This window comes from Doryrhamphus excisus, linkage group LG1 (genome assembly GCF_037039965.1).
Source record: "Doryrhamphus excisus strain RoL-2023G ecotype Guam linkage group LG1, RoL_Dexc_Guam_v1.1, whole genome shotgun sequence".
In the NCBI taxonomy this organism is placed as follows: Eukaryota; Metazoa; Chordata; class Actinopteri; order Syngnathiformes; family Syngnathidae; genus Doryrhamphus; species Doryrhamphus excisus.
Window position 1 is genome coordinate 10,585,583 of NC_136357.1, and position 26,615 is coordinate 10,612,197.

At 38.9% G+C, this 26,615-nt stretch overlaps 1 long non-coding RNA gene across 1 annotated transcript in view; it reads left to right on the forward strand.

Moving 5' to 3' along the window:
• Window positions 1-22,137, forward strand: part of LOC144898320 (uncharacterized) — an 80,576-nt gene extending 58,439 nt beyond the window's left edge. The window contains exons 3-4 of the long non-coding RNA XR_013627222.1: window positions 14,558-14,589; window positions 21,500-22,137. This is a non-coding gene — a long non-coding RNA (uncharacterized LOC144898320). The remainder of the gene's footprint in view (window positions 1-14,557; window positions 14,590-21,499) is intronic.
• Window positions 22,138-26,615: the final 4,478 nt, after the last annotated feature.

Below are 26,615 nucleotides of genomic sequence, written 5' to 3' on the forward strand. Positions count from 1 at the left end.
CAAAATATATTAATATGTGTCTTCCAATGTTGATTAACTTGCATTAGCACAGTTGAAGTTATGCTCATAATGGCGTTGCTCCTTAAGATGATTTAAGTGTCGTACATAGCAATCAGGTGCTATAGCCTTCAGATAACCCATGGTATCTAAAACAAAAGAACGAATGAAGAAATAAACATTCTACATTTTCCTATGTATGGGACCATATAGCCTATCTCGTATGCTGAGAAAAAGTTTGACCTTTGTACAAATGTAATCAAGGACTTCTTCTGTATAATATGCAGCCTGTTAGTGAAATGTATTATTATTAAGTTATTACTTACTAAACTACTGACGGCAAGTGCTTCAAAAAGTGTTTTTAATACATTTGTATTGCTTTTTCTTGCTGTACATGGGGGTAGTTAATTATAAATCGGTATGCAGTGTTAAAATTTACAGCTAAAATCTGTTAAATGTGTACGTTAATACTGGAGATGGCCCCTATTTTTGTCAGAGCATAAGTAAAATGGCAGGAGAGTCTACTGTCAAAAGGCTTCATTTTGCCAGCAACACATCAGATATTTTATCTCAAAGTAATTTGACCTCACCAAACAAGCCTGCACTGCTAATAATTAAAAAATAAATAAATGATATCAATGATTCACACAGACCTTGTAACATTGTAAACTCCTGTTCTAACAATTTTATGAGGTTCTCAGTAATGCCATATGTACATGCATATCAGCCAACTAATATTAAATATCATAACATTTCTGAAGTAAAAGTACTTGAAAGAAGAAACTAGAGACAAGCCATAATTGTACATTATATTGTAGTTGACTCGGGTTAATGCAATGAAATAATTAAATCTAAAGCACTAGAGGGGTCAATAAACATTTGCTTGACTTTTGTCCTTGGGTGCTTTCCCTCCGCCTCACTGTTTTTTTTTGTTTTTTTTTAAATGTTGGTCACAGGCAGGTAGAGCAGAACAGCCTCGCTGCCTCTCCTCTGGATGAAGAGTGGCAGCAGGCAGAGTGACAGACTGCCCCCAGAGATGACACCTGTCACTGAGGGGAGTGCTGCTAATCTACAAGCCTCATTTTGTTTGAACTCTTTGTCACCTTGCCGTCAAATCCTCCTGTCCTCAGCCGCTGCCAGTTTTTCCTCCCCTCTTGCTTCTCTTCCTGGCTTCGCTTGGCCTGATCACTCCAGAATAGACAAAACAAAAGCCCCGGCACAGCACAAGACTTTATTCTGGCTTGGAAATCTAAGCATAGCCGCTTAACCATATTTGAAAGTCCATTAATAGACAATGCTTAATTGTTTTCAATAAGAGCATGCCTTCTATATATTGCAGTTGCCACATTGTGTTCACATGTCCACTGCTAAAACTATTTATAGTCTGTAAAATATACCTATAAATAAATGAGCTGTTACCATTTATAACTGGCAAAGGGGCAATTCAGCCACAGCAGCAGTAATGGTAAATGTGGGCTCACTATTTAGCAAACATTGTCTCTCTCTTGACTTAGCTTATGATATATTGCCCTATATTGCAGGTTTATAATGTGTTAATAACATTGCAAATAATTTGGAATAAAACGCTATAATAGATGATAATGCTTTCCGATGTGTAAAACTACCCATGTACATACCCCCCCCCCTCCCTACTACCATATGACAAGAGGAGGCATCCCTGTTCAAATGTTTTTATTTCCCAAACAAAGCCCCATTCATTCATATTGAGATGTGTCTTAGTTAAATTGATCTCAATAGAAATGCAGTCTGGAGTGGACCCGTCTCTATGGAGCAGCACACTCCGCCCCCTGGCCAAATATCTATATTGTCCACTTCTACAGACTGTGCTTTGTAATTATAATATAATTCATTATGTCCGTGCTGCATGTGTCACAAAGAGGGAGTTCCCCCCCACCGCCCCAAAAAATCATCCTGCGTTGATCAAGCTGACCGTGCACATTGTTGTTCCCCCCTTTTTAAAGCTGCTGCTTGGAAATCCCCTCTCACTCCCCCAATAACAATAGATTTCCCATTTTGCTTAATAGAGATATCAGACGCAAATCTGACAGCTCACACCAGCCCTGTCCATGGGTGCTATGGGACACTAAGAAGCAGCTCAAAGATTCTTAATTCATAACATAATGATATTAGATAATGTATTTAGTGTTATTATGCACACTTCACAGTGTAACAAAATAATTCTATCAATTTGTCAACAATGTAGAAAATAATATTACGATTAAGCCTTCTCCCTTTTGTAGGATATTTTATAACCAACTGCCAAAAAAACCCAAAAAAGTCATATAATCCAGGTTGCAGTAGAGACAACAGCCAATTTGTTAAATGCTTCCATTAAGGGGAATTATCTTTTCAAGACACATTTTCTGTGGATGCGCCAACGTGGGAAAAAAAAATATCCTCATGTCATTTGGCTTGTGTATAGTTTTCTTTAATCCTTTTGCTTGTTGTAAAAATAAATGCTGCATCTTTGACAATAGGGAACAGGGCTTGTCTGCATCCAGCACAATGGCTAAGGTTAAATTGTGTGTTACGTGATTGGACACAATTCATAAGCAGAAGTAACTGTTCATTATTGCATTACAACATGCAGTTCATCATTGTGCAAGCAAATAGAAAATGCTATCCAGGGTTTCTGGATAAAAAATCATCTTTTCCAATTTGTATTGCATTCTTGAAAGTGTTGAATTCAGTTGCTACCAAACATTTCTTGACATGACCCACCTTTTTTTTGTAATTATGTAAACTTGTGTTATGTTACATCTAATACCATAATATAATTATGTGTGCAAAATGCATTTCTGATTACATTATTAAGGAGCTGAAGGGTAAAGTAAAATATCAAAAATAATGCACAATAGATAAGGCTACAAAATTTGACATTTTACATAAATAGGCACATTCACATACCAATAAGGATATGAGATAGAAGAAGCAGGATAACAACATGTATAAAAGCTAATACAGAGGAACCTTGGTTTTTGAACGTCCATGTTTTGGAATGATGAAAAATTTTCAAAATAGTTCTTGTACACTGCTTTGGTTATTACATAATATTGTGCATAACAAATTAGTATTTTACCGTTTGTCATGTTGTAGTAGTGTGGACCAACTACTCTACGACTTGAAATCTTACAGCTACTTGAAATCTTCTAATTTAAATCCATCCATGCATTTTCTAGGCTGCTTATCCTCGCTAGGTTCACGGGTATGCTGGAGCCTATCCCAGCTGTCTTTTGGGCGAGAGGCGGGGTACACCCTGGACTGGTCGCCAGCCAATCACAGGGCACATATACCTATGGACAATTTGGAGTCACCAATTAACCTAGCATGTTTTTGGAATGTGGGAGGAAACCGGAGTACCCGGTGAAAACCCACACAAATAATTTTTTTATGTAAGTGAGTGTTCTGCACAAGCATTGGCTAATCAAATCTATTTGCCTCTATAGTTGTGGCAAAAAAAACAAAATACATTGTTAAAAAACATGATTCTTTGATACGTTACCTTCATTTTTCATTTCATTGCTCTTCCAAATGACTTACATTGGGATGTGGCGTAGTTTCTGTCTGGGGATTGTGTCACATGGCTATTGGGAGGCAAATAATTTCAACAGTTATATTCAGAGCGTGTCGAAGAGGAGCTGTCGTCTTTGGCGTCAAGAACTATCCAAAGCGTCTCTGGCGTTGGACGACCAACACAAATGAGCTGGCGCACCTTTCCAATTAACACCTCGCCTGCCATTCCCTGTCAGGTCACATGCCAGATCCCATGGCGTGCTCTACCTGTCCGTGCTGCTCTCGATGCGCACCCACCTCCAATCTAGACTTAACGCCACTTCTCACCTGGTCACGCCGACAAGCCACAGATTAGACTGGTGCAGCAAGGAGATATGCAAGACTCTCCAAATGAGGGCACCAGGGGTTATGATTTCAAAATTCAGTGGGGCTATTGTTTTGCCATTTCTTTCATACTAATTAAATGCTGAGGTGAAAATGTTCCTCACCCAAACTGCCTTTTTAATTCCTTCACCAGTGAATGACTGATAAGAGATTTTATTTTAATGACTACCTGGGTATTGGCACCGGTTTATAGCCTAATAGGTGGGGCTAAGTACTTCTTTTGTGTAGCAAAATTAGCAAAGATATGTTAATTTCTCTCGCTCGCTTGCTCTCTCTCACACACACACACACACACATATATATATATTATATATATATATATATATGCATACACAGTATATGGACAGCCTGCTTTAAATCACACAACATATTTTCAATAATATTTAGGTCTGAGGACTGAGGTGGCCATTAGTAGAATTTGAGCAGTGTTTAGAGTCATTGGCTTGTTGGACAGGCTCCAGCCCCAACGCAACTTCAACTTTGTCACTGATTCTTGAACACTGTTGGCAAGAATCTGCTGATACTGACTGGAATCCATGCAACTTTCAACTTGAACAAGATTATCAGTACCTGCACTGGCCACACAGCCCCACAGCATGTTGGAACCACCACCAAATGTTACTGTGGGTAGCAAGTGTTTGTCTTGGAATGCTGTGTTCGTCATCCACCATGCATACCGCCCCGTTTTATCTCCAAATAACTAAAATTTTGTTTCGTTAGTCCACAGCACCTTGTTCTTACAATAATAATAATACATTTTATTTGTATAGCACTTTTCAAAATACTCAAAGACACTTTACAGAAGAATGGAGTTGAATAAAAACAAGTAAACAGAGTATTAGACACACCAAAATACAACATTCATTGGTTAATACACAGTTAAAACATGAAAAAAGTGGGGCGGGGCACAGCAGTCAGATATAAAAAGTTAGATTTAAAGAGGTGGGTTTTTAGTTGTTTTTTGAAACTGGGAAGGTCAGGGCAAGCACGAAGTGAATGGGGCAAAGAGTTCCAGAGGGTGGGGGCAGCGATGGAGAAGGCTCTGTCTCCCCAGGTTCAGAGCTTGGTCTTACAGGGGAGTGCCAGGAGGTTGGAGTCTGAGGGGCGAAGGGGACGCGGGGGATTGTGTGGATGGAGCAGGTCTATGAGATATTGGGGGGGGGGGGGGGGGGGGCAGATCGTGAAGCTGGCTTGTCCAAATGTGCTTTAGCATGTGCACAGAAAAGGCTTCTAAGCAGCATACTGGTTATCTGCAAAAAAAGCCAATATCAGACATCCCTGACAGTCCTTATATGGGCGTTCCCAAATACAAGCTGTAGACCTACCCTCCCTGCTCTGCAAAAACAACCTAATTGTATCCCTGTGGTTTATTGGGACAAAGGTGCTGAGGTAGAAAGTACAGGATCACTTCCTGAATTCTCATAAGGTTCACTGGGATACCATATTGGTTCTGGTCTTCCAGCCAGAACACAGGCAATGTTTCCATCTCAATAGTAAGACCACTATTTGCTTAGTTGTCGCTGTTGCTTTCATAGGAGCAGATCCTTGTACATAGTCAAGGATACAATCTTTATCCAGCTCAGATCTAAAGTGTGGCCAATATTGGTGGATGTTTCTTCTCTTTCATAGCTTCTGATGATGTCTGTTTTCAGTTGCATGGTGTTAGTTTTACTTTTTCTGAGAACATGCCTGGTAAAAATAACAAAGAACTAAAAGTACATTAATCAAGACTCCGTATGGCTGTGAATGAGAGATACCACCATCCATGGCACCCGAGGTGCCTTGGCATGCATCTTTGCATGCAGCACATATTGTGCATATAGCATATTGTGCCGTAAGCCCACCATGCATGATGAAACAAGCTTGTGCAGTGTTTTTTTAAGCTATTAATTTACCGTATGTTGGTCCGTACGTAACAAATTGGCAAATATCACATGACTTTTGTTAAAACTGTTGTTATCCAAAGTCTGGTTCATTGCCCATCATTCACAATCTGTGCATGATAACACGAGGAAACGAGTTAATATGAGCTAGCTTACACTGCTGTCATTGGGATACACATATACAACTATGAATCCCTCTAATCACCATTAAAAACCTCGAACAACGTTGCATTCTCAGATATATATGCTGTGATCATGCATTAGTACGTACTTGATAACATTTAATAGTCGCGGTATGTGGCTGTATTTTGATGATTTACAACATTACTGAAACTTATTTACTGAAACTTAAATTTCCAATTGCAGTTCATTTTTAAGTGTTTATTATTTTTACTTATTTTGTACCATCTTTTTTTCCACAAATTTGACTCCTAGGGAAAGATGCAGTTCCGCTTTCTTTGCCAAAGTATCCCAAGGCTTGTGACACAAAATGTGTACGTTACTCTTGCAGTTGGAATCCACATAAGCAACAATCCTCAGTCACCTGCAGGCAACAGACATCAGTGTGTCCAGTGAAGTGTAGTTTATTACTGCGACTGGTACAAAGATGAATAGGAGTTGGATGATAGGGGACGGGTTTCTTGGGGACCCATTATAATGGAAAAGCCATATTTTACTGAACTAAGCTTTACTAATGTAATATTCCATTCATATATTTTCTATACAGCTTATCCTCACTAGGGTTGCGGGCATGCTGGAGCCTATCCCATATTACAACTTCATTCATTCATTTTCTACCGCTTTTTCCTATCCCAGCCTATCCCAGCTCTCTGTGGGCGAGAGGCGGGGTACACCCTGGACTGGTCGCCAGCCAATCACAGGGCACATATAGACAAATGCATGACAATCATCCACACTCACATTCATACCTATGGACAATTTGGAGTCACCAATTAACCTAGCATGTTTTTGGAATGTGGGAGGAAACCGGAGCACCCAGAGAAAACCCACTAGCTGTCCTCCTAGCTGTGAGGTCTGCGCGCTAACCACTCGACCGCCCATATTACAACTCATTCATTCATTCATTCATTTTCTACCGCTTATCCTCACGAGGGTCGCGGGGGTGCTGGAGCCTATCCCAGCTGTCTTCGGGCGAGAGGCGGGGTACACCCTGGACTGGTCGCCAGCCAATCACAGGGCACATATAGACAAACAACCATTCACACTCACATTCATACCTATGGACAATTTGGAGTCACCAATTAACCTAGCATGTTTTTGGAATGTGGGAGGAAACCAGAGTACCCGGAGAAAACCCACGCATGCACGGGGAGAACATGCAAACTCCACCGGGGAGAACATGCAAACTCCACACAGAGATGGCCGAGGGTGGAGGTCTGTGCGCTAACCACTAGACCGCCGTGCCACCCCCATATTACAACTTCTTATTCCAAAATATTAGGTCTGTTCTGTCTTTTCCCATTTAAGAAAAGTATGTTTTTGTACTTTTTCATCACAGTAGAAGACTGATGGACGTACTGTATGTAGGCAGGTAAAGAATGTAGCCCAAGTGTCCAGCAGCACCATCCCTGTGGACCAAGTCTCAGGTGGTCCTCTAACAATACAGTCCTCAAATAATATAGAAAAGAACTGATACAATTTGATACAGGAATCCAGGTTAGTATTGAAAAAATTCAATAACACTTATGTCATGGTTTCTCCCTTCTGTCAGCGTGTGCAAGGGAAATAACATTATAGGCCATTGGACAGCGATACGTTCTGCTGTCATGGGACGTTAGAAACCATTAACATCAAGAAGACCTATCACTTTGCAGGAGTGAGTATTGTATGTGAAAGGTTACACTCACCTCAGTGGATCCCAGTGGTTATTAAGACAACACTTGTGGATTCCAGTGGGCATTTTTAAGCAAAAAGACCCTTTTTATTGCACTGCTAACTTAATGGCACAAACATGAGTGGTGGGCAAAAGCAGCTTTGGCATGTCATTAGGAATTCTTTACATTGTATTGTGCATGTAGACAGGGTCTAATTGAATTTGATTAAAAGACGGCAACTGTTGCAATAAATGCCTGGCTCATTTGACTTTGCTTTGCCCTTCTTTTTTAAGTAGCCTTTTTAACTAGATACCTAACACTATCTAACATAGGCCGCAGGCTAGTGTGAATGCTTGTTCACATGCATCACAATCGGATGAAGTCATGAACCACTCGCTAGTGTGGTTTTGATGTCCAGTTTCACAGAAAAATTTTATATCTCATCAAATTTATAGCAGTTTTTTTAAAGAAAATATTCAGTTTTTATATTGATATATCAAATGATTGTAGCTTGATGGTTACAGATAAATGCATACTGTAAATTGGAAAAATAATCAGTATGACCCACAATTTTTGATGGGAGTAAATTAACTTCATATTATGATGGTCAGATCTCTGTCTCTTCGACACCCAACAAGCTCATCAAAATGTCTGATCCACTTGTCATAGTCGTCCTTGTCTCTCATGCAAACATGGCCGTCATCATCATTTACAGCGGGAATTGTACACTGCTGCTTTCTACCAAATTAGAAGGGTATTTCCTGCAGCAAAAATTATCCTCACAGCTACAATTTTATCTCCAAAGGGGGGGGGGGCACTGCAAAAAAAAGTTTGGGAACCACTGGAGCTATATTAAAGATGACCGATACCTTTTGCTGTTGGGTAAAAACTATTTTTAAATTTGTTTACAATCATTTTGAAGAGAGGCTACTATTTGAGAATATTTGGTATTGCATCCTTGGGTAATGGATGCAAAAAAAGATTCCCCAGTTTGATTCAAAAAATTGTAGAACTATTCATGTTTTAGCAATATTAACATTTGCAGTAAGGACTGTTGTCTAATTAATGAGCGAAAATGACATCATACACATGAAGTGTGGGCATGAAATGGGCTCAATAACAAAGCAAAAAAATATATTATGTCAAAGCCAAGAGAAGTGTTTTTATTTCCTGCTGTAGCAACTACAAAGTACAAGAACTGAATCCTGTCCTCCTGTTTCGTTCACTTTGATAGTGGACCGGCGTGTTATAAATAATGTATTAAATGATTTACAATGCAGAGAAAGAGATCTGCTATCAAGAGAATGAAAATTCATTTACAAGTGCATGAAAAAAACATGTTAACTCTTTGCAACCTGGCCAATAAAAGACCCCATATTTTGTTCTTTCCAGCATTGTGCAGGTTGAGAGTGTTTGGTTTGCTTTTTTTTACAGTTTGTGGTAGCTTATTTTTCTGGCAAAAAGGTGTTTGTGGTCTACTGGGACCACTTAAAAGTTTATGCAGAGCACTAGCCAAGTTGGACAAAAAAGGCCTTGAAGTATACACACACAGGCCCCTTTCTCAGAGCCTCTCAGTCTCGGCTTGGGGGAGTGTTGTTGGTTTATGAGAGGGAAAATAGCCCCAGCCCTCCGCAAAAGTGAAATGGGATTAAGGCCTTTGTTCGACCCACAATGGTGAGGGGAATTAGCAATAGTTGTAGGCACTTAGAAGAGCTCTCACACAGAAGCTTATCCCAGATTTTGCACAATAATCATTTGAATATCAACAGTGTTTTGCAACTACAGCGCTAATGTATAAACCTTGCTTTAGGATATCGAAATCCCCCATAAAGAATTTCAGCACATGGCTACATCCCAAATGTGAACATGTTTTTTTTTTTTTGTGAAGTATTATTCACTTATAGTATGGTTGCACTTCATATTGCAGAAAAACTAATGGATACTGTTGTTGTGCCATTTTAGGGCTAAAGATTGAGAAAAGTCTATGGCGTTTGTATTGTTTTACATTTTTGACAGTACCTTGTGATATTTAACTGGAAAAAAACAGCAAAAGTCTGTTAAAACGCATCCTAAGCCCTTTTTAGGGGGATCCACAGACAAATCGAAGCAGTGCCACACAACCTTCAAGAAGTGTGATGGCCTCAGCGTTTTTTTTTTTTTTTTTGCCCACACACTGAAAAAAACGTATTGTCCGAATCACAAAACATTGAGTGAGATCAGCAGACTTGTCAAGAGGCCCTGGCTTGAATATGAATGATGAGAGAACAGCAGGGTGGTCTGGACTGTTTTTGGTGTTGGGCAGGTGAAAATAAGACGGGCAGCCTCTGCTTGGTGCCTTGGCCAGAAATGTAGACTTGGTACAAACTCACTGAGGAGTCAGGCAAGACCATGAATTGTATGTTGACTAAAGCAGAAATGTTTTTTGCAGTTTTTGGTCATCATCTGTAGCAGAGCCTGCACAAAAATAGTTCATTTAAGTTCTGGCATATGACATTGTAGATAACCAAGAGGTTTTTAGTCGATTTTTTTAGTAGCTGTCAAAAGTAGAAATTAAGACATAACGCCTCCCCTTCTCTGCTTAGCTGAATGTCCTCGAGTGTCCGCATAGTTGCCACATTCATGTGGATACAATGATGCACAAGATGAATAAAGTTATCTCGCCCCTGAATAGGATGTCGCCAGTAGGAGGGAAGTGTTGAGTTGGGGGGGTTGTTGCGCCCCCTCCTCCCCTCCCTTGGCTGAAAGGAGCCGTAGCTTTGAGGGCCCGGCAGCGCAGGGTCACGGCCCAGCTGCCTTTTAGGGGTGAAAGGGACACCAGCGGGGCCGAACAGCCTGGAGAAAGCTAACAAAAAGCATTCCGTGTCAAATGAAGACATCCCAGATTGGACGCTGACAGATTTCCCCCTTTTTCTCCCTGAAGTTGCTGAACACACTTTGCTCTTACAGTCTTAAAGCTGTGGTTTGTATCAAGTGTCCCACTCAGTGTCCACTTCAGTTCAGTTTAAGTCACAATGTATTTTTATTTTTAAATTGAATTTCTTTAGTTTATTGGTCTCTCTGGTGAAATCAGCAAATCTTCACAGGTAGGATTTGATTTTTTAAATATTTTCTCTTGTTCATTTTATTTTTAATGAGTAAAATACCAGTGGGTTAATGTGTGATATTGGAGGGCTGGGCATTTGAAAGCCAGACAGCCATAAACGGAACCAGTGAGTGTCTTTCCAGATAGGGAGCACAAATTCTTCCAGGTTTAAATTTCGGAGGCTAAGTAGGATAATAATCCGGCCACATTATAAGGAATTGCTTGATGATTTAGGTTGTCAGCAGCATCAGCGGGAGCTTTACCCAACGATACGGCGACCTGCGCCGCTGGGGGGTTCAAAGGCAATTTCCATGTTAAAAACTCCTGCATGCTCCAGAAATCCCTGCGACGGACGGACTGTGAGATGATCAGAGTGTGTGACAAGGCTGTCGTGTGAGACAGAAGCTGCTCTTGTAGCGTGATGGAAGTATACAACTGTACAACAAACAGTCTGTTCCGGTTTCAATGCTGTAATCGTGTTGTTTTCATGCCTACCCAGAGGCGATGATAAAGAGACAAAAGATGCCTCTGTCAAGTGTGCTGTCAAAATGGGAAATATGGACTATTATATGTGTCGGACCGTAATTACACAAACTTAAAAAAAAAGTAGTTCTTTGTTCTTTTTTTTTTACTTTTACTCTCCCTTTCATCAAATGTATGTCAAGTGTCGTTAGTTATTTCTTGCCAGGAAAGCAGTTGAGCCATTCATCACTGGCTTCATATTTAAATTCATTTTCCTTCAGGCTCCTTTTTTTTTTTATTCCTGCATATGTACTGAGTTTACTTAGAGACAAATCATTTGTGGGAAGAATAAAGAGATCACTAGCATAGCAGAAATTTGTTTGATGATGTATGAGATGAAGCGGTTTTACAAAAGGACTGAAACAAATTCAAGTGTTTTTATGTTGTTGTGGACGGCAAAGTTTGCGTCACTCTGCTTGGAACATATTTATACACACTGTTGTACTAAATCAGACTTAGCTTTATTTGTCTTTTTTGGGGTAGTAATTAATTTATTGTACTTTTTTTTCCCCACACAAAATTTGCTACTAGCCTTACTTTATATGTCTGATAGTTCTTACAAAAGACTCAAATTAAAAAATTGCAATATTACAAGGAATGAGTGACAATTTTACAGAACAAAAAGGTTAAAAAAAAGTGTAGAAGGGCAGTTGTATAATATCTTAATAGCAAAAGAAAAAAGTAGTATTTTTAATTCTACAAAATATAAAATAAGGACTCAAATACGGAAAATATTATTCCATCAAATAGTGGCAGTTTTATGAGAATATAGTCACAATATTATAATCACAAATGTATTTGATTGACTTTAAAATTACGCCTTAATTCTCCTAAATAAAATTATGAGTTTGTGAAAAAAAAATACTGAGTTGGCATTACATGACAATATTCATGTTATATTGCTACAATTTCTTCGTTTTCAGTATGGACCTAACATACCATTGATTTGTAAGCTGCAGAATTGTAGAAAAAAAAGACAAGAGGTGTGTGTGTGTGTGTGTGTGTGTGTGTGTGTGTCTAACAATAGATAGCGACATGATGACTTATTAAACAGAGCCAACCTGCAGCACTGCTTTTCTCATTACCTTTTCAATTCCCTGCCTTATAAAGCCGTTGAGTCCGGTGACCAAACTCTTGCCGTGTAATTCTCTGTCTCGGGCTGCTTTCATCAGCCCCATTTGGTGGAGAAATATGAAGCTGATTTTCATCTCTCACTCTGTAAATTCACAAAAGACCCTCAAGTTGCCCCCCCCCCCCATCTACCGACCTCCTCCCCCCCATGGCTCATCTCAGTGATGTGCCCACCACTATTGCTGATCCCCAGCGTCTGATAAGGCCCCCCTCTTCTTTTTTAATGATTTGACAGGCATCTGACATGAGCTGCATTTTTAATACACTTTTCTTTGCTTGTTTACACCACACTGCTCACATGAAAGCACGTATCTATAGCATCGCTCGACAAGCCTATACAGCCCATGACAGGGATGCCTGTCATTCTATATTCCCCATTATTCTGTATGTGTTTACAGGAAAATGTGTATACTGTACATACACAGATAGATAATTAAATGCATTGAGGGCCACATGCAGACACAATGTACCATTTTCATTATTATTATTATTATTAAGGGATAATGAGCAGTTAAATTTCAAATTTCAGCTTTATTATATGTGACAAAAAAATCATGTCAAGTAAATTAAGAAATGTAAACTATTGTTTTATTTTATCAATGAGATCAAATAATGTTGAACTTTATTTTTAGAATATGTGGGAACAATGGAAAAAAAATATCAAATAAAACCATTTGTGAACCACAAATGGCCCTGGCAACAGTCTTTGGACATCCATGATCTTATATATTATTTTGCTACATAGGAGTGGGAAGTTTGTTTGTTAGTTTTTTTGCTCCTCTTGGTGCAAATAATATGGAATGACTTGAAAAAATGTTACCTTTTGAAAGATAACGCTCAATGTTGACTGACAGTCATCATGGTTGTGCGTCTTGTTTATTGACATAAGCGTGGAAGTAAATGAGAAAAATTTGTCCGGATGATGATCAATAATAAACATTGTTAGATTCATACCTCACATTGTCTTTGGAAACTCATTTTTGATCCATTCTTGGCGCCGGTGTGCCTAATGAAACGGCTCGATAACAATTCTCAGCCATCATGTCACTTACAAATTCCAAAAGGACACATCACAGAAGAGACAAATTACTTAGTGTGGAACCAGACAGCAAATAAAACAGTAATAAGACAGCGACTGTCATACATGGTTACTTTGAATGTGAGTGAGCGTGTAGGTTCTAATTCTCTCAAGTGCTTTCTGGCACTTTTGCAGTATCCTGGCATATTTGCGGGTTCTCTTTGAAAGTCTATGGTGTCACCTGTGGGAGGAGGGTGGAGGGGGTGGTGGAGTGAAACTTTAATCATGCATGGCTAGCTAATCAATTGAAATCCAGCTTCCTTCAGCCCACCCCCCCATCTTGGGTGTATAACGTTGGAGCAGCTTTCATCAGCTCAGCCTTTTAAAAATAGAAATGCTGCTGTGATGAAAATTTCAGTTTGAAATGGATACTCCACTTCCCCACCTTAACTGTACTGTACGTGGAGTGGCTTTGACAGCCGACTCCAAACTTTTTCTCATTTAATTGCGTATTATGATGGCATGTAGTGACATAAGAACATAGACGACACTTTGCTGCTTTTCATCAGCACATCATGGAGTGACATCTTCTTTTTGTATTAATTAGATTGTAATAATTACAAAGTTTGACAACGCCTCAACGTGCTGTCGCCTCTATCAAAAACATTTCTGCAAATAACTCACTGCGGGGCCACTGATACATCATTATTTCATATTTGCTATCTTCACCTCCATGGGGAGAATATTATCTGCAATCATCATTGTCATCATGGTGATTCTCTTGCCTCCAAATAAGTCATTTAGTTGTAAAGCAGTTTCATTTAGTCTACCTATTCATTTTTTTTCTCTCCTTGCTATCATATATCTAAATACAAATCTTCATCTTATAACTGACAGCTTATTACCTCTGCGCACTAGCTGCTAAATTTAATTCCAATGAGTTAGCTTCCATTTTCGGGATCCCATTATCCACTAATGTGGTGGTAGGCCACTGGTTGGAGGACAGAAAAAAATCGAATTAAATAATAATAAGAAATGCCGTATACGTATTTGTATTATTTAAAAATATAGTTTGAGTTTTGAAAAAAAAAAATGAAATAAGTATTGTACCTCCTTATTACCTATTCTTTTTTTTCCTCTGTAATAATGTGGATTTTTTCCCCTCCACCAGAATTGTGGCGCCACTGGGAGCATTTCGGTGAAGTAAGTAAACAATTATTATTATCTGTGATGTTGGCTTGAACGGCACTCTGTTAACAATGTGGCTAACGAGCCCATTAAGGATGAAAGTGTTCTCAACAGGTATGAGAGGACACTGCTGCTTTTGGACTCTCAGTTCTGAGCTGTGAATGCAGCATTAAGAAAGTGAGCACTCCTCCTCCCAATCGCCTCAAAGAAAGAAAAAAGAGGCACAGAGAGCCTCTAGGAAAAATAGCTGGACGTTAAAATGTTAGTTTGCAAAACTAAAACAACAAATACAACAGAAAAAAAATTAAATCGTGTCTGTAAAGTGGTAAAAATGGAGAGTAATTATGTTCTTTTTTTCCAGCATAAAAATGTAATCTTTAATCATTAAAATGTAAAGAAAAAAAATCCCCAAATGACTTTAGTGTGTTGATGAAATTTGTGCTTTAATTACATGGTAGTTAAAAGCAAATATAAGCTTGTCTCAGCCTAATTAGTTTAGTGTGCAAATAAGGCTTTTATGAGCAGACTTTCTGCAGCCGCAGCGGTTTTGTCTTGCAGGACTTCCCACTGAAAGGCTTCACGCTTGGATTATCCGTGACTCCATTGTACAAAAAAAAAGTTCTTTCTAACTTGCGACATTTCCTTCACACTTGATCTTTTACTGCTGATTTTTAGCAATCAAATAGAATCAAAATTCAACCAAAATAGTTTAACTTTTAGTTGTAATGTTGCAAAAAAAAGAAGACTCACTATTTTCAAAATGCAGTTGTTTTGAAAATAGAAAAATAAATGCCACAGAATGACTGTAAATAAATGAAATGATATGACAGTTTGTCAAATGGATTTATCTTTATGTGCGACCTGCTTGTCTGCACAAGTTTGCCAATGTTATCAGTAGTTTTCGCTCAAGAATAGCTTGAGGTGTTTTGAGTGTAAATCCGTCCAAAGCTGCCAGCGGTGACACACACACACATGCACACACACAAATGCAGCATATGCTAAATACAGATAAGAGTATTCCTAATAGATCTGCAAAAAGTCTCCTCGCGCAGCTCAATGGATGTGCTTTGAATGTAGTTGATAAGTTGGCTTAAGCTTGAATGCTGTAGCCCAACACAACATTGTGTGACTGGGCCGGTCCATCACAAACTCGCCTTCCAGTAAAGACCCCTTTCCAGGGGAGGGATTAGAGAAAAGCCTTCCAGATCAGCTCATGTCTTACTATAATTTATGATGAGAAATACTGCCGTGCAGGGCTGGAAAAATAGGCGTATAGAAAAATATTTTCAAGCCTTTATTTATCTATTATGTTCAACCAAAAAAGCAGAAATAGTCGTTGGGAGGGATGTTGGCCACATTTTGTCAATAAACTGCAGAAATAACTCCAACTTCCACTTTTAGTTGTGATAATTTGTCTGTATTTTAGCCTTTTTGCTAAACTTGAAAATAACTAATGTGATCACAAACCAGCAAGCAGATAGGTAGATAGTTTGCTCTCTTCAGCTGATTATGTGCTTGAGGAAGCGAGAGGCCGATAAGCCTCTTTCATCCTTCCAAGCCACTTAAAGAGCTGAAGCACCAGTTTGTGTTGCTGCACTACTACCAGCGAAGAAAACAACTCTTTTGTGTGCAACAAAATGGCTTCTCTCTCTGTTGAAACACCACGCCACACCGAAAAATACACCTGACAAAAGTCACAATTTGACTGTTTAAAAAAAAAAAAAGTGAGGTAAAAAGTAACATTACTAGAAATTTTACAACAAAGTATTCTATTGGAAAATATTTATTCATATGTATTTTGTCATTTTACATGTCTTTTCTTGTAATAGTCCAACATCATTCTCCTAACATGCCAACTGTGTTATTGTTCTAATACTAATATTCTTAGTACTTAAAAAAAAACTATGCTAAGTAAGCTTAGTTCTCATACAATTACGATTTTTTGTTTATTTTTTTGCTGTAATATTCTGACTTTGTCATTCAAACCTGACCTGAACTTTTTTCATGTTCTTTCATAGACTTCAATTTTATGAAATTTCAACTTATTCACCAAAAATTATGATTTCCGTTCAGTACTTTTTAAGCTTCTTGCAAATATATAACTCATAATATTGCAATTTATATTTTGTAACCAAGTAAATTTCCAACTTAAGTCTCATATTTAGATTTTTTGTAATATTATTTCAAATTTTTTATATTACAATTAATTTTTTTGTAAATTTATAACTTTCATAATATTTATATTTTTGTAATATTGATAACATTCCAACTTAATTGTCCTCAATTTCCCCCCATGACATAACTCCCTCATAATTAAGCCGTTAAAATAGTTGTGTATATTTCTTTCAAAGTAAATGTTTGTGTTAAAAAAAAGCAATTGTGTTGACTTTTCGGCAACATAATACAGAATAAAGGATTTTATTTAGAGCTATATGGAAGTTTCCGGGGTGTTCAAGGCGAGTCAGGAGGGCATCTCTTCTCTGCCTCCTTAATAAGCTGCTTCTGTGGGCCTCTACTGTAATATATTGGAGCAATAAAGCAATTCCAAAGCCATCCTGGCCTTTTGACCAGCACTGAGAGTGTAGAAAGCAGCAGGCCACCTCTGCTAACTAGGCTTCCTCTCTAATATGAGATACCCGTCCCCTGGCTTTTCACAGGGGGGGGGCTTAGCGCTTGATATTTTCATTTGGTCCCTCCAAGATGCCACAGCGCCGCTTTAATCTTATGTTTGACGTTAAAGCGCTGTGTTCATGAAAAGTCTGGCTCAACTTTGACCCGGGGGTGGTGCTGTCGTCGAAAAAAATGATGGTGGCGAACGAGGGGGGGTCGGGGCAGGCTGGTCTATCCTTGACCCCTCCCATTGGCCTGCCAAAGTCTTTCCCCTGCCCTTCTTAATCAGGTGGGACCCTTCCCTTTTAGCCGGAGAGATATATTCTTGCATCCAGCTGCGTCTCTAATTCCGACCAGCACAGATGTCCGCAGATAAAGAGGAGGACTAGAAATCTATGAGGAAGAAAGGAATGCTGCTGCGTTTGTTAATTGATTTAAGACCCAAGGAGGAGTTCGATTGAAAATGTACAATTCCATATACTTGCACTGGCTACTTCATTCACAATATGACAACCAATGCAGGGACTGTAAATAATGGCTTTACCCAGATATTGTAACAGCTCTGTCTTTAAGGACAATACTTTGAGCTACATATACTGCAGATAGAAATACTACAAAAATGGGACTACGAAACAAAGAACCCCCTATGCAGCACAACATGCCATACTAAAGCAAGCCCATCGAAGATCTTGCTCTAGAGCAGGGGTCTCAAACTCAATTTACTTGGGGGCCACTGGAGCTAGGGTCTGGGTGAGACTGGGCCACATCAGGTTTTCCAAAAAAAAAAAAAAAAAACGCATTTATTAAAAACAGAAAAATATACAAACTTTTTCAGTGCTTTGGTTCCAATTTTCTACAATAAAAGCTCTGATAAAACATTCCACTGTTCTCAAATATCTTAATTTTTATTTTTCTGCACAAAATAAGATGAAAAATAATTAAACAAATCAAGAATAGAAAAAATCAATCAATCAGTAATAAATAAATATAATAATAATAATAAAATGGCAAATAATAAAAACATAAGAAACCACATATAGTTGGTGGGTAGACAAATTATTTTTTTTAGATTAAAATTAACAAAGCATTATTAGAGCCCTGTAGACATGACAAAACACGACTATAGTCACGTTTATACTCTTTTTATTTACAACATATTGCGCAACTGCAGGGTCTTGAGACACATGCTAACTCGCAAACTAGAGATCTAGCGACCTAAACGGTAGCCTCCAAGTTATTTCCTTTAACCTTAAAAAAGCCAAAAACTTACCACTTCCACACGGATAGGGAGGATAACTATTAACAGTTATTTAACCTTTAACATGAACATTAATCAAACGTAATAATTTTTTCTGGGTACATGATACCATACAGCATCCATGTCAAACTTGCGCAGGCCGCACTAACATTAAACTTTCATATCAAGGCGGGGGCCTCAAACTAGTGTCCTGCGGTCCACATTTGGCCCGCAGGCCATGTGTTTGAGACCCCTGCTCTAGAGTTTAAAAATATAGTGATGGCAAAGTTATTTCAAGGGATTTTCAGCAGTTCTAGCACCACACTCAAACATTTAAGAGTAGGTGATGGAGGCAAGGAAAAAACTGCATGTGTTCTGCGTCTTCGAAATTTGACACAATCAATTCATGTTGAAATTCTAGCTTTGCCAAGCAATTAGGGGGCACACCTCCACTTCAGGCAACCAGTACACCGCTTTTTGCGGGGTGTCAGGTGGGATAGGCTCCAGCATACCCCCACAACCCTAGCAGCATAGAGAGTGCATGGGTGCTTCACTGCTGCAATGTTTTTATTGTCAAATGCAGACATTTTTCCACTTTTTCAGCAGTCCTTGAAAGCACCATAGTTGCTGTGAAACACAAAAAGTAAACTTATGGAACTTGGTGGTAATGGTTTAATTTTATTTGAACATGCATCAGGTTACAATGGAATACATCCCAAATTAATTCACAGTTCCACATGTCCAAAAGAAGTAGGAAGAAGCCAAGCTTATTCAAACCTACCCCCGCATCTTTTACCATCTGTTATTCTTACATTTGTTCCCTTCCTGTATTCCAGGTATGATTTTTTTACACATACAAAAGTGTATGATAATGTAACCATATATAATGATATGCTCATCCTTTCCCCCACGGAACGAGCAGGGCATATATATTTTTTTTACAACCACGATAAATGATCATAGATTTAACCATCAAAATAGTGATATGTAATAACAAAATAAACACAACATGACTCATCCAAGAATCATCTTCATTGTTTTTTGCAAACATCAACTGCTTGTATTGTTTCTTAAATTCTCTCATCCTTGTGCATTGTTTAAATTGTTTACTCAATCCGTTCCACAGTTTGATTCCACCTACTGAAATGCTGTGGCTTCTTTTTGCATGTTTCAAGTTTAGTTCTTCCCAGTGATCATATTTGTGTTGAATTACATTTTTAGGTAATACTTTATTGTTAGCTTTATGCATTATTTTAGCTGCATGATTTTAGTTTTACTTAGGTTCAAGGGTAATCTATTATCCGATGATAGTTAGACGTCATTGATGTACAAGTTGAACAGTTTTGGTCCCAGTATTGACCCCTGAGGTACCCCGCAAGTAATATTTAATCTTGTAGATGTGTGTTCTCCTAGCTTTACATATTGCTTCCTGTCAGCTAAGTAGCTTTTGACCCACTTCAAAACTAGTCCTCTGATTCTGTACCTTTCTAATTTAGTTATTAGGATGTCATGGTTGATTGTATCAAAGGCTTTTGTCAGAACCATTAATACTGTGGCTGCACACATTTTATGATCGATGGCATTAGTGATTTCCTCCGCAATTTCAATCAGTGGCATGGTTGTTAGCTCTGTAGCTGTTCTGATTTTCTGCTAGTAAGGAATTCATTAGTAGTTTGGAAATTGATGTTTGTCTCAATTTAAAAAAAAATGGAACTACTTTATAATTCATGAGAGAATTTTCCAGTCTGAAATGATAAATTACTGATTTACATCAGCGGTTCTATGATCTCAGTATCATTCACTATTTGGTGAATACCTATACATTTTATACTTAAAATAAAATGTGTTTAATAAGTGTGTCAGGCATATTGAAAAGAGATGGTGATGGCTCTGAAGCTGAGTGTTGTAAAATGTAATAATTATAAGTCACTCTTATTGTAAATGTTGAATTGGAGAATGTCAATGTCAATTGAGCAGGAGGATTTGGAGCCATGGGCTCTAATTTTGTAGACCAGACAGGGTGCGGCCGGTTGATGCCGTTGGCATCATACTTTCAGCTGCCGTCAGGTTGAGTTCCTATTATGCGTGACGTCTTTGATCTGACAATAGATGTGAAGGGACAATTCATACAAAAATGTACATGCTGGTTCAGACGATTGTATTAACTACATGTTGCTGTGATTGTCCATTATACTGAAATCTGCCTGTGAGGTTTGGGGGAAGTGTGTACACTGCCCACCCGTCAGACAATTTACCATTGCGCAGGGTGCGCTTTGCCTGCGCCAAGAATAGACTAGGTCAGAGCTGGCGAGTTTTCAGCGTACCTTTAGCACAAAATTGTCACTGTGCCAAGCTGAGAATGTGGACACCTCACCTGGTGCGCCACCACGCCCATCTCGACGCAGCCCAGTCTACCAAATTACCAAATTGGCTGCCCAAAGTGGTGCGCTGGACCAAATTACACTGCATGGGGTGCGCCACGCTCCCCCACCCCGCACCACCTTGCGCTGTGCCACGTAATTAGAACCCTGTGTGTCAAAATGGACATTTTGTGTTGTTGTTGGTGGTCCTAGAGTGTAACCCCTGTGAAAAGCAATGATCTGCTGTACTCTTTTTTTTCTAATTAACATCCTTGTTGAAGCTGATGTTGCTCAAATTACAAATTGAAATATATATATTGAAATATTTGCATTGCAGTGGTTTGTAAGGGTTTAGATCTGCATTGCATCATACAGAGTTTTCATTTAGTTTGGTCACCTTATTTTGTTATATAAAGAGTGAAACGAAAAAGTCAGTTGTTAAATGATCTTTTTTGACCATTTTTGATACAGCTCTTGGCACTCACTGAGATTGAGTGTGCATGCAAATAAACTGCAACTGTAATCTTATGTACTTCCATATGCAAGTATTTAGCAGTGGCATTATTGATTAAAAGGCTAACTAAACATTAGTCCATTTCAGTTCCGATGGAAGCACCACCAGTACCAATGTTATGCATGTATCAAACACAGTATATGAGGTGGAGGAGTGCGCTAATGACTTCTTCCTGATGGCTAACTGCCTCTCTCCTCTATCCAGCTGTGCCGCCTGTTTGCGAGGCTGTTTTCCACGCTGTTATTGTGACGTCCAGCACAAACAAGCCACTTCTCCGCAATCGCTCCGATGAGTTTGCCTCCTGATTGATGTGTGGAATCAATTGCTCCCCATAGCATCCATGTCAGTCTATTACTGCGCCACACGCTCTAATGATAGGCTGTTCTCCAGCAGATTATAGAGCTGTGGCGCAAAGCAACAAAGACTCGCTTCCCTGCATCTGACCTGGCCTGCTATAATTGAGAAAAAGCCTCATTTTCGCTTGTGCAGGTAAACACACAAAGATTACAATCCTGATGGAAAGCTGGCTGCATCATAGTTACTTTTCTGTAATGGGATGTTGAATTATTAATATTGTCACATTAGTGGACCGTTTGAAACATCTACATTGTTATAATTTCATAGTGTACCATATATTCCACAAGAAGAGTCTTCAAACGGTATCAAAAAAAGCAGTGTTTTCCTTAAGAGACTCCCCTCTGTGTAATTATCCTAGTTGTTAGTTGTTAAGTGAACACACCATGGCACTCTTACTGCCAAGCTGACTGCAGTCCAAACCAGGAAGTGCCAACAGCATTTAGTTTGTGTTCCTGTGCATCATCCTGAGTACACATACCATTAAAGATGAGTTGAAGAAACTAAGAAGACTTTTTCATTTGATAATTGGTATTTCCTTCATTGTGACCGCTCAGCTATAATATGTGCTGCGTTTCCAGTAAAACTGGATTACGGGAAAATATGGTGCACATCAAGTAAGTCACTTGCCCTAAGTAACATTATTCTGTATAGTTAGAGTTGGAAAAAGATGACACAAGAACCTGAGGCGAGACAAAAGACATGCGGCTAATGAGACTGGTTAGCGATTCAAATTTATGGAAATGTTATTAATTACAGACACCTATCTTTCATGGCTGCCATTTGGCACTAAGGTAATTACAAGCAACAATGACAGACAAGTCCCAGCAGCGCAACAAGCAAACGCGATCAAAGAAAGCCAAGGAAAGTTCCGTACGCTGAACCGGGCCTGGCCGTGGGCAACCGGGCCTCATTAAAGTCCCACTGTGTTGATCACCAATTAACCTGCTTTGTTTGCGTTTGATGCAACACTGCTACTCCCCACTGATGAAGGTGGGCATGTGCTGGAGGTGACCATCCCAAGTGGTGCCTGCTGATGAGGGCAGACACAATGATTGGTTGATCCCAAAGGGTGATTGACAGCGTGGAGGTAGTGGGACTCAGTAGGGAATAATTAAGGCAAGAATGTGTTTCGGTGATGTGCTGATGAGATGCATCCATCCTGCAGATTGACATAAAATTATAGTCCCATTTGGATTCTTGTAGAAGGAGTTTTTTTTTAGAAGAAACAATAGCTTCTTTCACACAGATCCTGAAAATTTTGTGCGTCAGAGGAATTAGTGCATTTTATGACATTGTTGTAACTGCTTCCACATTGCAACACTATAATGTGTAATTAATAATTAAGAGAAAACATTGGCATCTGGTGTGATATTATACATAAACATATAACATACAGAGACAGTTGTCGTGCAAAGTGAATCTTGGATGTTGAACTTCCCCGTATTGCTTTCACATAGGTGGCTTCCAGAATTCCAAATTGTCTGTTTGACAGCTGTGCTACTATACCTCCGATGGTGGAAAATTGCCAGGTTGACTTTGTCCTCTCCCCAATTTTATGTATGCTGTCTCAAATGACAATCTAAAGTGTTTTAGACTGCATTTTAAACTTTATACAGGCACCATCTCGCCTCTGTTTGGTTTGATACTACCTCTAATATATAAAAATCACATCAAACCTTCTGAATCCAGAAAATTAGCAGCCTGCTGGCTCTGATGCTACCCCCAAAGTCGTAAAATTGCTGGATCAACTTCATCGTCTTTTATTAAATGCCACGCAGTGAGAAAGGGGTTATTAATTTTGTTTATTATATAGCAATGCTGTGTGCATTTCCCCACCTTTTTCCCCATGTCCCTGTTCCATACAAATGGCATGGCATGGAATTTTTGTCCATGTTTGAGGTAGTATCAAAGCCGGAAAAGAGGCAGGATAGTGCCTGTCTGACAGGGTATTTCACAATGCCAGGAACGGACACTCACTTTTCCCACTATGTTGTGTTGAACACAGTTAACACACCAACTGAAATTGTCTGATAGCAATATGCTGTGTTATTGTGTGAAAGGGCACAGTTATTCCCTCTTTACTGCATTCTGTGTAAAAAGCACATGTAGATAAATTCTGTAACTTTGGCAATGACAGTGGTCGACTCAGTTAAAACTTACCCGTGAAGATCATTGAATTTCACGTGAGTTTAAGAATATTTCTGAATTGATAAAGTTTTTGTTCAACCTGGCATAAAGTTGTGAAACCCCAATATGTATATTTATTAGTATGTCAAAATTGAGTGACAATGTTATGCAAATATCACACAAAAGTCCAGCCGGTGTTTTTCAAGATTTAGAGCAGCAACTCATGGAGTTATTAAAGTCAATTAATTGACTGGAGCTCTGAGAGGAAGATTAGCGCTGCAAGCAGATGAATAGATGAGGCAATCTCTCGGCTGATTAGAAACTGCCATACGACCAACAAATAGGTGGTCAGTCTTAACTTTTATTATGCAGCGTGGAGGTCATATTTAAAATGAGAGATTAGCTGCTCATCACAATATTGGTGGATTATCAGCTACCTGCAAAGAAAGCCACCCGCCCCCCTGCCTCGGGGTCGATAAGAGTTTGACTGCATTTCGAATTAATTTTCCTCAGCTTAGAGAGTCGGGCTCCTATCTTGTTATTGATCACAGCGTTAATCCATAACCAAGCTCATCCTTTCCCCACGGAACGAGCAGGAAAATAGAAAAGGCTCACCGTGGAGGACTCTTGACTCGGAATAAGAACTAGAACAGACGTGGAATACACTCCCACCATGCAAGGCACTTCATCTTTTTCTCCTTCATTCATTTTTTCTCTTCATTCCATTGGATTGATTTCCACGACAGCAGGGGCTCGTCACACCTCGCCTCCTTTATCTGTTTGTCTTTTCCAACAGAGGGACCTCCACTGTGGATGAAATGTAGCCCACAACCTTTGACCTTTCGGGTTCAGCATTTGTCTTCAGTCCAGTGACCACAAACAACCCTTGGTTTGCTGTAAATGTCAGCGCGGCGGCGTCTCCGCCCTCTCGCCTATGAAGCACAATGCTGCTCTCAACCTGCACTAATAGGACACTTTGATGGGAGCGCTGTCATTGGTGTCCTGTATTTGATATATCATATATACACCAACTGTGCAGCAGGCCTGCTGGCTTTATGTGCTAGTGACTAATTAACACTGCACAGTGCAATTAACAGCACTTATTGCGAAATATAGACATTTAAACAAATCACAAGGTGGATCAAATCTTATCAAGTATTAGTTCATTCATTTATTATATTATATTTTATTTGGGTATTAGCAAATTTATTAATCATAAATATGAATAAATAAAATACTGTTGGTATTGTACATAAGTAAAAATTAATATATAAGCATTATATATTAATAACAATAATTTTTCATACGAACATTTTTAAAATGTTTAAAATAATTATTTTGCACAAGTCCTCTAACATTTAGCACAAAATGCTCAAAATATGTATTTAAAAAACTAATTTCTGAAATTAAGTATGCTTCATAAAAGCTGAAAAGGTGAGGTCTTACAATAATGTGCAACATGATCCGACTAAAAATTAATAACACCTAATATGTCATTTTTCTGCTAATTACAGTGTAATATTTATGCACTGGTAATTTACTGTGATAACAGTCTTGCTATTCTGAATTTTGCATCACAAGATGAACAAAGAATAATGCGGTTTGATTAATTATCAGCCAATTGATGCCGTTAGCATATTTCTACCTTCCATAAACCTGATGTAATTTCAAATATATGAATTTTTTTTTTTGTCATTATAGATAGCTTAGCTATTTTATATATTTTTAAGGCTGTTTGCTTTTAGTACACTATTCTGCAGACATCAGGTTTTGAAGCCTTGCCCTTCCCCCTTCCCATAAACACACACACACACTTTTTCTCCTGTGCGGGCCTCCTGAGGTTGGTGTCTCTGCATTAGGACTCTATTGTTGCCCACCGCTGGAAAATGCCCTTATTAATTGTACCTCTTTGTAAGGTGTCAGCTGCAGCCTCCGATTGAGATGGATGGATCTCTAGAGTCTGGCCTCCACAGACGTTCCAGCTCTGCTGCACCGCCTGCATGTGTGGGTGCAACAGTGACGGCTTCCACATTGTACCTAAATGCTTGTGCTTTTTTCATCATTACATGTTGGGAAAAAATGAATATCCTTCTCCATAAGATAATTATTAGAATATCTAAAAATCCAATCCACAGCAGTGATAAATATCCTTTTATTTAGTGTCCTGCAGAAATAAAGTTAATTAGGTGGATTGAAGCCTCTGTGAGATCAACAGCATTAACATCAAATCCTTCCCCTCTCATTAAAGGAAACAGAGTCCAGTTAATTGATGCATATTAATCCTGGATGATGCTCCTTTTAGCTGGAGAAAGACGCAGCAATAAGACGCCACAGTCCTCCTCTTCAAACTGTTCAGGTTTGATCACTATCCCATTCAACATATCCCACTTTGAAAGTTGAAGTTACCCCCCCCCCACCCCCAAACCCCCAGTCCCCAAATGTTGCTGTGCACAATGTGTTTACCTGTCTGTGATAATTTAACTGTGTTGTTTATCCTCTCTAATGTTTGTTGAGAAAAACTGTTGCATACTGTTACACGCTTTATGGGATGCCAAGCAGTTATTTCAAAGAGCCTTCCCCCTTGAGAAATAAGTATTATTTAGAACAACACATTCTCTTTAATTAGTAGAAAATCAGTACTAAATTTATATGAAATTAGACCAAATTTAAGTGTCTTTTGACAGAAAGTGCAGTCTTTTTTTTTTTTTGGCTTGCTGAGGTTGTAGATGTTCAAGTTTGCCACAGAAAATACACTAGCTCAAGTATTTTTTTTAAAAGGTTTTCTCATAATTCTTGTGCAAACGTACCTTTTATAGAGTAAATAAATGGCTAACTT